Raw genomic sequence first — 12,928 nt, forward strand, 5'->3', positions numbered from 1 at the left:
TTGCCGCATACCCGTCCCTGAGGACCAAGCGGCTGCTGCGAAAGAGGCTATACGCTAGGCGGGGATCATGATGGAGTAAGTGAAGATGGCTCGGGAGGCCAGCCAAGCAGCCTATGATGCGAGTTCAGCTCTTCAGAGCAACGTCCAGGTCAGTCGACTCAACACTTGGTCTGTTATGATATGCTGTTTGAAGAGTCTCTTTTCCGAAGATCTTTTGTATCTGCATCTGTACACCCACTGGGTGTGTCTTCCAATTCTTGGATGAGTGGGGGCACACTAAGTGCACCCACTGGGTGTAGTCCCCGAGACTACGGTGGACTGCTGGCAGTCGACTGTAGTCTTTACATTGTGTTGCTGTAGTTGTATTTCTTCACTCGGTTTGGTCGGGCCAGGTCGAGTGGAATTGTATCCGGTCGACTGCGGGCAGTCGACTTTTTTTTTGGTCGAACCAGTGGGGGCACGCTGAGTGCACCCACTGGGTGTAGTCCCCGAGACTACTGTCGAATGTTTTTGATTCGGCTGTGGTCTTAGAAACGTCATCATTGTCTCTTAGTTACTCGGAAGCAACTTATCTTGGACGTCTGTCGATTGATTTTCCTTTTTACAGAAATCTTGCGAACTTGTAGCTCGCTATACTGAGTTGGAGAATCAGCAGATCCAGCTCAACCTTAACTTGAAGCTTGCTCAGGAGAATTTGAGGAAGGCGCAAGAAGAAGCAAAAGGTATGGCTGGTGAGGTTCTCCATTCTTAACGGGTGGCTTTTCTTTCTTGTCCATTCTTGATGTTGGTTCCACTCGACGTGCCACAGATAAACTGGAGGAAGCTCTGAAGAAGAAGGACCAAGACCTTGCAGAGGCACAGAAGGAGGCCTCGAGCAAAACGAAGCTTGTAGAGGAGAAATTGGCTTCGGTCGGAGCTCTTGAAAAGGAGAACTCCAGACTGAAAACCGCTCTCGAGACAGCTAATCGAGATGCCAGTCGACTGAAGAAGGAGAAGATGGCTCTGCACGACAAGGCGGGTGAGCTGGCGGGGAAGGTAAAAGATCTGGAGGCTTATCTCGGTGGACTTGCCAAGAAGCTATTCGTCATGCTTGAAGGTAATTACTCTGCCCCGACTGTCTTGCAGTTTGCCAAGCCTGTGTAGGGCCACTGTCTTACTCTTGAATCGTGTTTGCAGAATTCTACCAGAACTTTGAAGAGGAGACCAGTCGAGTGGAGCCAAGCTTGGACCCTGTTAACTCTCTTGTGAAGGACGAGGCTACAATGAACGTGCTCCGCCTGGAGTCTCGTACTGCCAGCGTCGTTGACTATCTGGCTCGGCTGAAAGTTGCGATGTCACGGATCGACACATCACTCTAGCCTGGGACGACGCTTCAAAACGACCTCGAGTCTCTGATGGCTCGACTTAACGAAGTCCCAGGTCGAGTGGCGGAATGGAAGAAATCTTCTGCTAGATGTGGTGCTGATGTCGCTCTGTCTCTGGTCCGCGTCCATTGCAAGGAGGCGCCAGAAGAAAAGCTGGCGGCCATCCAAGTTGCCAATACCAAGAAGCACAGCTTTCAAGACTTCATGGAGACTTTCATCGCCGCTGCCACCCGTATTGCCGACGGGATCAACTTGGATGAGTTCGTCGCCCCTTCCAGTCCTGCTCTTGAGGAGTGAAAAACTTTAAATTTACCTCGGAATGCCGAGTGGATTTGTAACCGTTAAACTCTGCCGAGCCGAGGGCTCGAGTACTTTGAGGTCTGGGACCTTTTAGGCCTTATCTGATCTTGATTTCTCGTTGAATATCTTCATGGTTTGATTCGTCGAGTGGAACTTGATCTTCACTTGGAATAACCTTGTATTTGCGGCGCAGCTCCGAAGGGGAAGTTAGCAGTCGACTCGTGGGTTGGGTTGAGTCTTGTACTTAGACGAGCATTGGGCTGTAGCTAAGCCTCCGAGTGGGAGGCTTGCTCTCCACTCGGTAGGATTTTTAAACACTTAGGCGAGCACTGGGCTGCAGCTAAGCCCCCGAGCAGGAGGTTCGCTCTCCACTCGGTAGGATTTTTAAACACTTAGGCAAGCACTGGGCTGCAGCTAAGCCCCCGAGCGGGAGGTTCGCTCTCCACTCGGTAGGATTTTTAAACACTTAGGCGAACACTGGGCTGCAGCTAAGCCCCCGAGCGGGAGGTTCGCTCTCCACTCGGTAGGATTTTTTCAACACTTAGGCGAGCACTGGGCTGCAGCTAAGCCTCCGAGTGGGAGGATTGCTCTCCACTCGGTAGGATTTTTTCAAACTTAGGCGAGTGCCTGACTGCAGCTAAGTCTCTAAGTGAGAGAACTTAGGCGAGTACTGGACTGCAGCTAAGCCCCCGAGTGGGAGGATTGCTCTCCACTTGGTAGGATTTTTTCAAACTTAGGCGAGTGCCTGACTGCAGCTAAGTCTCTAAGTGAGAGAACCTAGGCGAGTACTGGACTACAGCTAAGCCCCCGAGTGGGAGGATTGCTCTCCACTCGGTAGGATTTTTTCAAACTTAGGCGAGCGCTGGGCTGCAGCTAAGCCTCCGAGTGGGAGGATTGCTCTCCACTCGGTAGGATTTTTTCAAACTTAGGCGAGTGCCTGACTGCAGCTAAGTCTCTAAGTGAGAGAACTTAGGCGAGTACTGGACTGCAGCTAAGCCCCCGAGTGGGAGGATTGCTCTCCACTCGGTAGGATTTTTTCAAACTTAAGCGAGTGCCTGACTGCAGCTAAGTCTCTAAGTGAGAGAACCTAGGCGAGTACTGGACTGCAGCTAAGCCCCCGAGTGGGAGGATTGCTCTCCACTCGGTAGGATTTTTTCAAACTTAGGCGAGCGCTGGGCTGCAGCTAAGCCTCCGAGTGGGAGTCTGGCTCTCCACTCGGTAGGATTTTTCGAACTTAGGCGAAACGGATTCGCAGCTAAGTCACCCACTGGGGGATTTTGTAGGCAAACAGAAGTGACAGCAATTATTGGAACACTCTTGTCTTTGATAAAAATAAACTGCAGAAATTTTTCTTATTACATCTCGTCCAAGGGAGAACTCAAGTGTAAAAGGGGCGGAGTAGTTCCGCATTCCAAGCTCGTGGCTCGTCGATCTGGCGATCAACATTATAGAGGTGATATGCTCCATTGTGGAGGACTTTGGTGACAATGAAGGGGCCTTCCCAAGTAGGAGCAAGCTTGTGTGGTTTCTGTTGATCCACTCGGAGGACCAAATCTCCTTCTTGGAAGGCTCGACTCTTCACATTCCGGGCGTGGAATCGACGCAAGTCTTGCTGATAAATGGTCGATCTGATCATGGCCATCTCCCTCTCTTCTTCTAGGAGGTCGACTGCGTCTTGCCGGGCCTGTTCTGCTTCATCTTCGGTGTAAAGCTCGACTCGGGGCGCGTTGTGAAGAAGATCACTTGGCAGAACTGCTTCGGCTCCATAAACCAGAAAGAATGGGGTTCTTCCAATCGACCGGTTAGGGGTGGTCCTCAAACCCCACAGAACTGACGGAAGCTCGTCGACCCAAGCACCTGCCGCGTGCTTGAGATCACGCATCAGTCGAGGCTTTAGCCCTTTGAGAATCAGACCATTTGCTCTTTTAGCTTGTCCATTCGACTGGGGATGGGCGACCGATGCATAGTCGACTCGAGTGCCTTGAGAGGCGCAAAAAGCTCTGAACTTGTCCGAATCGAAGTTTGACCCATTGTCAGTGATGATGCTATGCAGTACTCCATATCTGAATGTTAGCCCTCTGATGAAACTGATAGCAGTGCAAGCATCAAGATTCTTGATAGGCTTAGCTTCAATCCATTTGGTAAACTTGTCGACTGCCACAAGCACATGAGTGAAACCACTTCTGCCTATTCTCAGTGGACCAACCATGTCTAGTCCCCAAACAGCAAAGGGCCAGACGAGTGGAATGGTCTTCAGGGCTGATGCAGGCTTGTGTGACATGTTGGAGTAGAACTGGCACCCTCCACACTTGTCGACTATCTCTTTTGCCATCTCATTTGCTCTAGGCCAGTAAAATCCCGCTTGGTATGCTTTAGCCACAATGGTCCGAGAGGACGCATGGTGACCACAGGTCCCCGAGTGGATATCACCAAGGATTATCCGACCTTCTTCTGGTGTTATGCACTTCTGACCGATTCCAGTCGCGCTTTCTCTATACAACTACCCCTTTATGATTGTGAAGGCCTTGGATCGGCGGAAGATCTGTCGAGCCTCTTCCTCGTCCTCTGGGAGCTCTTTTCTTAGGATATACACGATGTACGGTATCGTCCAGTCGGGAGTGATTGCCAAGACTTCCATGATTAGGTCGACCACAGCAGGAACTTCGACTTCAGTCGGATCTGTGGCACTTTTCGGTTGTGGGGCTTCTTCTGTGAAAGGATCCTCCTGGACTGACGGCAAGCGGATGTGCTCCAAAAACACATTGCTGGGAATGGCTTCTCTCTTGGAGCCTATCTTTGCCAGATCATCAGCTGCTTGATTTTTCAGTCGGGGGATGTGATGAAGCTCTAACCCCTCGAATTTCTTTTCTAGCTTTCTCACTGCATTGCAATAACCAGTCATAGCCGGACTTCTGACGTCCCACTCCTTCATCACCTGATTAACCACCAAATCTGAGTCGCCGTAGACCATGAGGCGACGGACGCCGAGTGAAATGGCCATGCGCAACCCGTACAAAAGTGCTTCATATTCTGCTTCATTATTGGAGGAATCGAAGTGAATCTGGAGAACATATCTGAGCTTATCTCCTCGGGGGGAGACTAGAACTACCCCAGCACCGGAACCATTCAGCATCTTAGATCCATCGAAGAACATGGTCCAGTGCTCCGAGTGAACTTGAGTCGGAAGTTGCTGTTCAATCCACTCGGCGATGAAATCTGCGATTGCTTGGGACTTGATAGCCTTCTTTGCTTCAAACTTGATATCTAAGGGAAGGAGTTCAATCGCCCACTTGGCCACTCGACCAGTTGCATCTCTGTTATGTAGAATCTCTGACAGTGGGGCGTCGCTGACGACTGTAATGGAGTGGTCAGAGAAGTAATGTGCAACCTTCTTCGTGGTCATGTAAATCACATATACAAGCTTCTGATAGTGAGGGTATCTTTGTTTTGAAGGGGTCAAAACCTCAGACAGATAATAGACTGGGCGCTGAACTCTGAAGGCCTTTCCTTCTTCTTCCCGCTCGACCATAAGTACTGTACTGACAACTTGTCCTATGGCTGCAATGTAAAGCAGCAGAGGCTCTTTGCTGATTAGGGCAGCAAGCACCGGCTGGGTGGAGAGCAGAGCTTTGAGCTCTGCAAATGCTGCATCAGCTTCTGGAGTCCACTCGAACTTGTCAGACTTCTTCATCAGTCGGTAAAGAGGCAACGCCTTTTCACCAAGACGAGAAATGAATCGACTTAGAGCGGCCAAGCAGCCTGTAAGCTTTTGGATATCGTGCACGCGTACAGGACGCTTCATCCGGAGTATGGTGCCAACTTTTTCAGGATTGGCATCGATCCCCCGTTCGGAAACGAGAAAACCGAGTAACTTTCCACCTGGAACTCCGAACGTGCACTTTGATGGATTGAGCTTGATATCATACCTCCTGAGGTTGGCAAAGGTTTCAGCAAGGTCAGCCCGCAGGTCGGAACCTTTCCGTGACTTGACCACAATATCATCCATGTATGCCTCCACATTCCGACTGATTTGAGTGACTAGACACTTCTGAATCATTCTCATGAACGTGGCTCCGGCGTTCTTGAGGCCGAACGGCATGGTGACGTAACAGAAGCATCCGAATGGAGTGATGAAAGCTGTTTTGATCTCGTCGGGTCCATACAGACGGATCTGATGGTACCCGGAATAGGCATCTAGAAAAGACAATCTCTCGCACCCCGCAGTCGAGTCGACTATTTGGTCGATGCGAGGGAGGGGAAAATGATCTTTCGGGCAGGCCCGATTGATATGTTTGAAATCAATGCACATGCGAAGTGACTTGTCCTTCTTGGGGACCATGACAACATTGGCGAGCCACTCGGAGTGGTAAATCTCTCGGATGAACTCCGCTGCTAAGAGCTGAGCCACCTCCTCGCCAATAGCTTTCCTCTTCTGGACGGCGGACCGTCGAAGATGTTCTTTCACGGGCTTGAACTTCGGGTCGACTCATAGACGGTGCTCAGCCAGCCCCCTGGGAACTCCAGGCATGTCAGAAGGCTTCCATGCGAAGACGTCCCAGTTCTCACGGAGGAACTGGATGAGCACTTCTTCCTATTTGGAGTCGAGCGTCGTCGAGATGTGAGTCGGAGCAGCGTCGGAGTCGGTCGGGTGAATGTGAGCTGTCTTAGTTTCACCGGACGACTGAAAAGCAAATTCTGAAGCAGGCTTCTTGGCTCGTAGCAATTCACTCGGATCAGCAGTCTTCTGGTATTCTTGCAGCTCAACAACTGCCATCTGAGCGTCAGCAATCTTCGATCCTTTCTGAAAACACTCCTCAGCTTTCTTCCTATTGTCGGTAACGGTGATCACACCTCTGGGGCCGGGCATCTTCAACTTGAGATACACGTAGCATGGTCGAGCCATGAAGCGCGCGTAAGCCGGCCGGCCTAGGATAGCATGGTAAGCACTTTGGAAGTCCACAACCTCAAATGTTAATTTTTCCTTGCGGTAATTCTTTGAATCACCGAAAACTACGTCGAGAGCAATCTGGCCGAGTGACTCGGCTTTCTTTCCAGGAATGACTCCATGGAAGCTCATGTTGCTGGCACTGAGCCTGGACATCGGAATGCCCATCCCTTTCAATGTTTCAGCATACAATATGTTCAGGCCACTGCCACCATCCATCAGGACTTTGGTCAGTCGGGTGCCTTCGACAATTGGGTCGACCACCAGAGCTTGCCTCCCAGGCGTGGCAATGTGCGTAGGGTGATTGGACTGGTCGAATGTGATGGCAGTCTGAGACCACTTCAGATAACTGGGTGTCGCCAGAGCAACCATATTCACCTCGCGGTTAATGACTTTCAGTCGACTTTTGCTTTCGACATCAGCAAAAATCATCAGGGTGGAATTGATTTGGGGGTATCCATCATCACTGTCTTCCTTGTCCTCGACTCTGTCCGACTCTTTTTCCTTATCCTTGGACTATTTGCCTTGAAACTGCTGGATTAGGAGCTGGCACTGTCGAGTGGTATGCTTTGGGTAAATAAAATTACCCTCTTCATCTTTCTTGGTGTGGATGTGACATGGCAGATCCAAAACATCGTTTCCATCCTGATCCTTGACTTTCTTGGGCTTCCAGGGGCCTTTGGGTTTTCCCTTGAAGTTTCCCTGGGCTATGGCCAGGGCCTCCCCAGGAGCGGCTGGCTCGGCCTTCCGCTTCTGTTTCCGACTGGAGTTTCCTCCGGTTTCTTGGGCGACTGCCTTGTGCTTGCCACTCCGAAGTCGGTCCTCGTCTTCACCATTAGCGTACTTGGTGGCAATCTCCATCATCCGATTCAGGGACATCTCTCCGGTTCGACCGAACTTCAGATTCAACTCTCTGTATTTAACGCCTTCCTTGAAGGCACAAACTGCTTGATGGTCTGGCACATTCTCAACTGAGTGATGCAGTGTGATCCACCTCTGGATGTATTCCCTCAGGGTTTCATTTGGCTTCTGCACGCAAGACCGCAGCTCTGTAAGGCCTGCAGGTCACTTGCATGTTCCTTCAAAGGTTGTGATAAACACTCGGGAGAGATCCTCCCAAGTGTAAATGCTGCTGGGTGCCAACTGATTTAGCCACGCTCTGGCTGAGCCCTCTAGCATGAGAGGCAAATGCTTCATGGCCACCTCATCATTGCCACCGCCAATCTGTACAGCCACTCGGTAATCTTCGAGCCAAGTGTCAGGCTTAGACTCACCGGTGAACTTGCTGACTCCAGTCGCCAACCGAAAGTTGGGAGGAATCACCGCGGCTCTGATGGCTCGACTGAAACACTCTGGCCCTGAAACACGCATCCTGCTGCTGGAGGGCGCATCTCTGTTCTGGCCTTCCCAATGAGCCCTGTTCCTGTCAACCAAGCCTTGAACAAGGACAGATCTCGCGTCAAAGCCTGGGTCCCTGGGGTCGACGGGAACCCTCTGCCCAACGCTATGAGGGCGTCTGTCATCTCGATGTCGAGGCGCATATGATCCACTCCTCGGGGGAGGGGTTGGCACTCGACGTCGATCACCACGATCGAATCGGTGATCATACTGCTCATTCCTTCTGTACTAATCATGCCGGCCGCCACGTCCCTCACGCCTCGAGGGCGATCGCGGGCTGTGAGCCGACTGGACTGTATCTGTTGCAACGGATCGACTGTGAATCCTATTCCGCGACTGAGAAACGGCGGAATTCTGGTTTCCCGCCGCCCGGAGCAACGCTCTGATCTGCAACAAGCCCCTGCCAGCCTCCGACTGGGAGGGCTGAATTGATTCTGCTATACGGGCCGCAGCGGCCAAATTCTGAACTGGGGTTCGATATACCTGCGTCGGCGGGAAGAGCTGGCGTCGACTAGACTCGGGAGCCCGCTGACGCACTTGCTCATCGAGTGCTCGCTGGAGATTCTCCAGTCGAGTGCGCTCGGCCAAATTAGCCAGGCGCGCGTCCTCCAAGGCCCGGGCCTCGGGGGACTCTCCGACGATAGGGGTGCGGAGGGCGTCCGTGTTCCGGCGGCGAAGCTCCTCTCGCTGTGATGACGTGAGAGGTTCGGGGAGATACTCATCGTGGGGATGCGACGGGCCGCCCCCACCCGCGCCTCCATCAGCGCGAGGGAAACCGGGAGGACTGTGCATTCCATTGACCGCCAGGACCTCAGCCGCGGGGTCGCTGCTGTCGCACTCGGATGCGGTCTCCACGGAGCCAGTCGACAGGTCGAACAGGCCGTAGAGGGATTCGTCGAGCTCGATTGCCGCGACTTGCTGGGTGGCTGACTGGCGAGCCACGGCGTGCCTCACCCACCTCTGAAGTCTCGACCGACCGGAGCGCTTGTGTCGGTGGGAGACAGAGCGGGGAGACGATACGGGGGCCGACCGATACTGGGTCGATGGCTGCCGCAGGAGGACGCCACGAACGCATGCGCGGAAATGCGTCGCACCGCAGACGGGGAGCGCGTCGATGTCGAGTGGTGCCTCCTGAAGCCAGGCGGAGTCGTCGGCGATGAATGTGAGCGCGCCGAGGCAGATCTCGCGGCCCTCCACCAAAACTCCGCACGAAACCATGATCAAAGGGATCAGAAAAATCGCAACTTCTCCAATCAGGCGCTAAGATTCCTGCCCCATGCTGGGCGCCAATTGTCGTGGTTCTGACTCTGACAGTGATGTAGGGGGGTATGTACGGAGAGGCTAGATCTCAGCTATTGGGAAGTTGTAAACACACCAAGATGTACGAGTTCAGGCCCTTCGCGGAAGAAGTAACAGCCCTACGTCTCGGTGCCCGGAGGCGGTCAACTGGATTGCTGGCATGTGAATAACAGGGGTGCGAACCCTCCATACTGAGGAGGGGGGTGGCTTATATAGAGTTCGCCGGCCCCCTCCTGCCCTCAGTAATGCAGGGTTTAAGGTATATTCAAGGTTGGGCGTTACTGGTAACGCCCCTAATAAAGCGCTATAATGACCATTTGCCTGCGGGGTGACTATAGGTCTCCTGGCGGTCGAGTGGTTGGCTTCATGGTCGAGTGATAGCTTTCTGGTCGAGTGTCTTGAGTCCGTCGAGTGGGATACCTTCAAGTCGATTGAAAGGTGACTTCTCCTAGGGATGTCCTAGGGTGGGGCTCCTTGGACAGGTCCGTGCCCCTACCCTAGGTACATGTCTTCATCACCTTCCACCATCATTGGATAGTTTTGTCCAAGGAAGAGTGAGTTTCCTCCAAGACTTTCAATACTGAACCAGGGAGAAGGTGTTGGCGCTAGTACACTAGTATCCACCCCGAATACCCTGCAACGGATGTTGGAATAGGTTCGGAGAGTGCGACCATGCGAGACAACACCTGCTTCCTTAGTAACATCAGCAGTGCCCTGTATACAGACAAGAAGAGGTGATCCATCAGAATAAGTTGACAAATGCCACTGAGTATGTGGGTCCTGCTCGTGATCATCAGCATCGTCATGTCCCCCTTGGTTATAAATTTTTTCAAGTATAGGTGGTGGAATTTTCACAGGACCTTGGAAACACAAGAAGGTTAATTAGTAAAGGGAAACTAGCTAACCCACATGCATGTGGATGAAACAATTATAATTATGGTGGAAGACAAACATACCAAAAGCATCAGGATTCCATGCAAAAACAGTGCCACGAGTGGTGGCAGCAAACACAAGACCCTCGTATTGAATTGCATCACAGTACTCATCCGTGTACAGAAATTGATTTTTGAGCAATATCCATCGAGGCGTGGAAGTAAGGACGGCAACAAGCTTGTCGAAGATAGCAACAACTTCATAGTTCGTGTAATCCCAAGAGCGGTTGGGAACTCGACAAATTGCTATGTTCCATAGATGACAGTCACCATGATCGTATTTGAACTCACGTAGAATACCGGTGTACTCAACCTCTGGGCAGTCTGATATTTTTGGAAGTGGCACGGTGACGAGCGTACACATTCACAAGTTCCCACTCGTAGTTGTACCCAATATAAACAACCCAATCTCAATTTGAGCCTACCCAAGCCTTGCCCTCAAGCGATGGCATCTTAACATCATACATATCATTATCAAGCGACATCAACTTGCACAAGGCGAGGCTTCCCTCATCCCCGCGCCAGTCAGCAGGGTCACGGCGAAGAAGATAGGGGAGATCAAACCGCTCCTGGACCCTTGGGTTCCTTGTAATGATGTTATTAGTTGAGTCGAGAATGGTCTTGAACGAACCTTCCATGCTAGCCGAGGTGATGACGTCGCACCGATCAATGAGTTCCTCCACCACGTCATCTTTCAGATCGGGGCAAGAATAACGGGGTCGTTTCCGGCCCATTCCCTCCATGGAGAAGATGATCGAACAATGGCAAAAGGAAGGTGAAGGCAAATGGAGGGAGGAAGAGCGTGCGACAATAGTTCCAAATCGAGAGGGAAAGGCGAAGAGCCGGTGGACGGTTGCCACGGTACAAGAAGAGGCTAGTGGGGAGCGAATGGTTGACACAGAGGTCACACACTAACGACAAGGCCGAGTGAACCGCATGCCGTACATCACACACACCTTGATCTGGCTGACTGTTTCTTTTGTGCTGCCTAATCAAAAACAGTTCATCCGAGTGAACCGTATGCTGTACATCACACACACCTTCATCTGGCTACCCATTTCTTTTGTGTTGCCTAATCACAAACAGTTCATCCGAGTGAATCGTATGATGTACATCGCACACACCTTCATCTGGCTGCCCGTCTCTTTTGTGTTTCCTAATCACAAACAGTTCATCCGAGTGAATCGTATACTGTACATCACGCACACCTTCATCTGGCTGCCTGTTTCTTTTGTGTTGCCTAATCACAAACAGTTCATCCGAGTGAACTGTATGCTGTGTATTGCACACACCTTCATCTGGCTGCCCGTTTCTTTTGTTCCTCCTCATCACAAACAGTTAATTGAACTAAACCATATGCCATGCATCACACACCCAACTAAAATCCGAACCATTTTGTTAGGACCCCGATCCTAAGTCACACCGACCTAGCATGTAACACATCATATCACTTTGCGGCCTCACGCACGGTATTCCCACGAGTGCCACCTTACCTGGCCTAGGACCATTTGCGCCTTTTGGCTCATGTATATGATAGTGTCGCTAGCATCCATATGACAGAGAACCCGGGCCGACATGACTAGTCATGAATCCAAAGTGGCACTAACTTACAAGGACAGGCATACATGACCCAACAACGAACGTGTCGGTCATCAACGTATGAACCCAAGTCGTAGCAAGCTACAAGGACTTAAAGGAACAACGCGTGACATTTCCCCGAAGGGACAGACACAAGAACGAAGAAGGACACATGCCGGACAGCCTAAGTGTTCCAGAGCAGTAGCAAGCTACCATGGCTCAGTGGAAGCACTAGGAGACATTTCCCGGTAAGAGAGGCTACCAAGAATAAACAGCTAGGTTGTCGGATCCCACACATACCAAGCATTTCAATAACATACACACAATATGCTCGATATGTGAAAATACAACATGGCATCACAACAAAGCTCTATGACTCAAAGTATTTATTCATTAGGCTCCGAGGAGCCAGATATTACAACATGGGTCCGATGACCCAGCATTCAAGTCATACAAACAACAAGCACATGCGGAAGCTTAACTTGTCTGAGTACAGACAACTACAAATGAAAAAGGTTGAGAAGCATGACTATCTACAAGACCCTCCAAAGGGTACAAGATCGTAGCTGAAGTAACAAGCTAAACGTCAAAGTCCACGCGGAACTACTAGCGAGACTGAAGTCTCTCTGCATACCCAGCAAGACTTACATCAGAACTAACTACATATGCATCATTATCAACAAAGGGATGGTGGGGTTTAACTGCAGCAAGCCAGCTTTGACTTAGTGGCTAACCTGAACTACTACTGCAAGTAACTCTTTTGAGGTGGTGCACACGAGTCCACATATTCACCAATCAATACACCACTATGGATCCACTCCCGTCTCCCTACGAAAACGCCATCCATAGCACTCACGCTTATCTTGTGCATTTTAGAGTATCCACTTTCACTTGTCTATGAACTATACAGGCAACCCAGAAGTCCTTTACCGCGGACGCGGCTATTAGAATAGATCATTTATAACCCTGCAAGGGTGTACTTCTTTGCACACGTCGTGTATCTCAGCAACCTTCAAGGGGAAGCCTGGCGAGGGAGTCGGCCACGACCTGACTAACCACACAAGTCTCTAGTCTAGGTTTATCGCCTATTCGGGTTCCATACGCAAGGAGAT

This window comes from Triticum urartu, chromosome 7A, assembly GCF_056163025.1.
Source record: "Triticum urartu cultivar PI428250 chromosome 7A, HENAU_Tu73, whole genome shotgun sequence".
Taxonomy (NCBI): domain Eukaryota; kingdom Viridiplantae; phylum Streptophyta; class Magnoliopsida; order Poales; family Poaceae; genus Triticum; species Triticum urartu.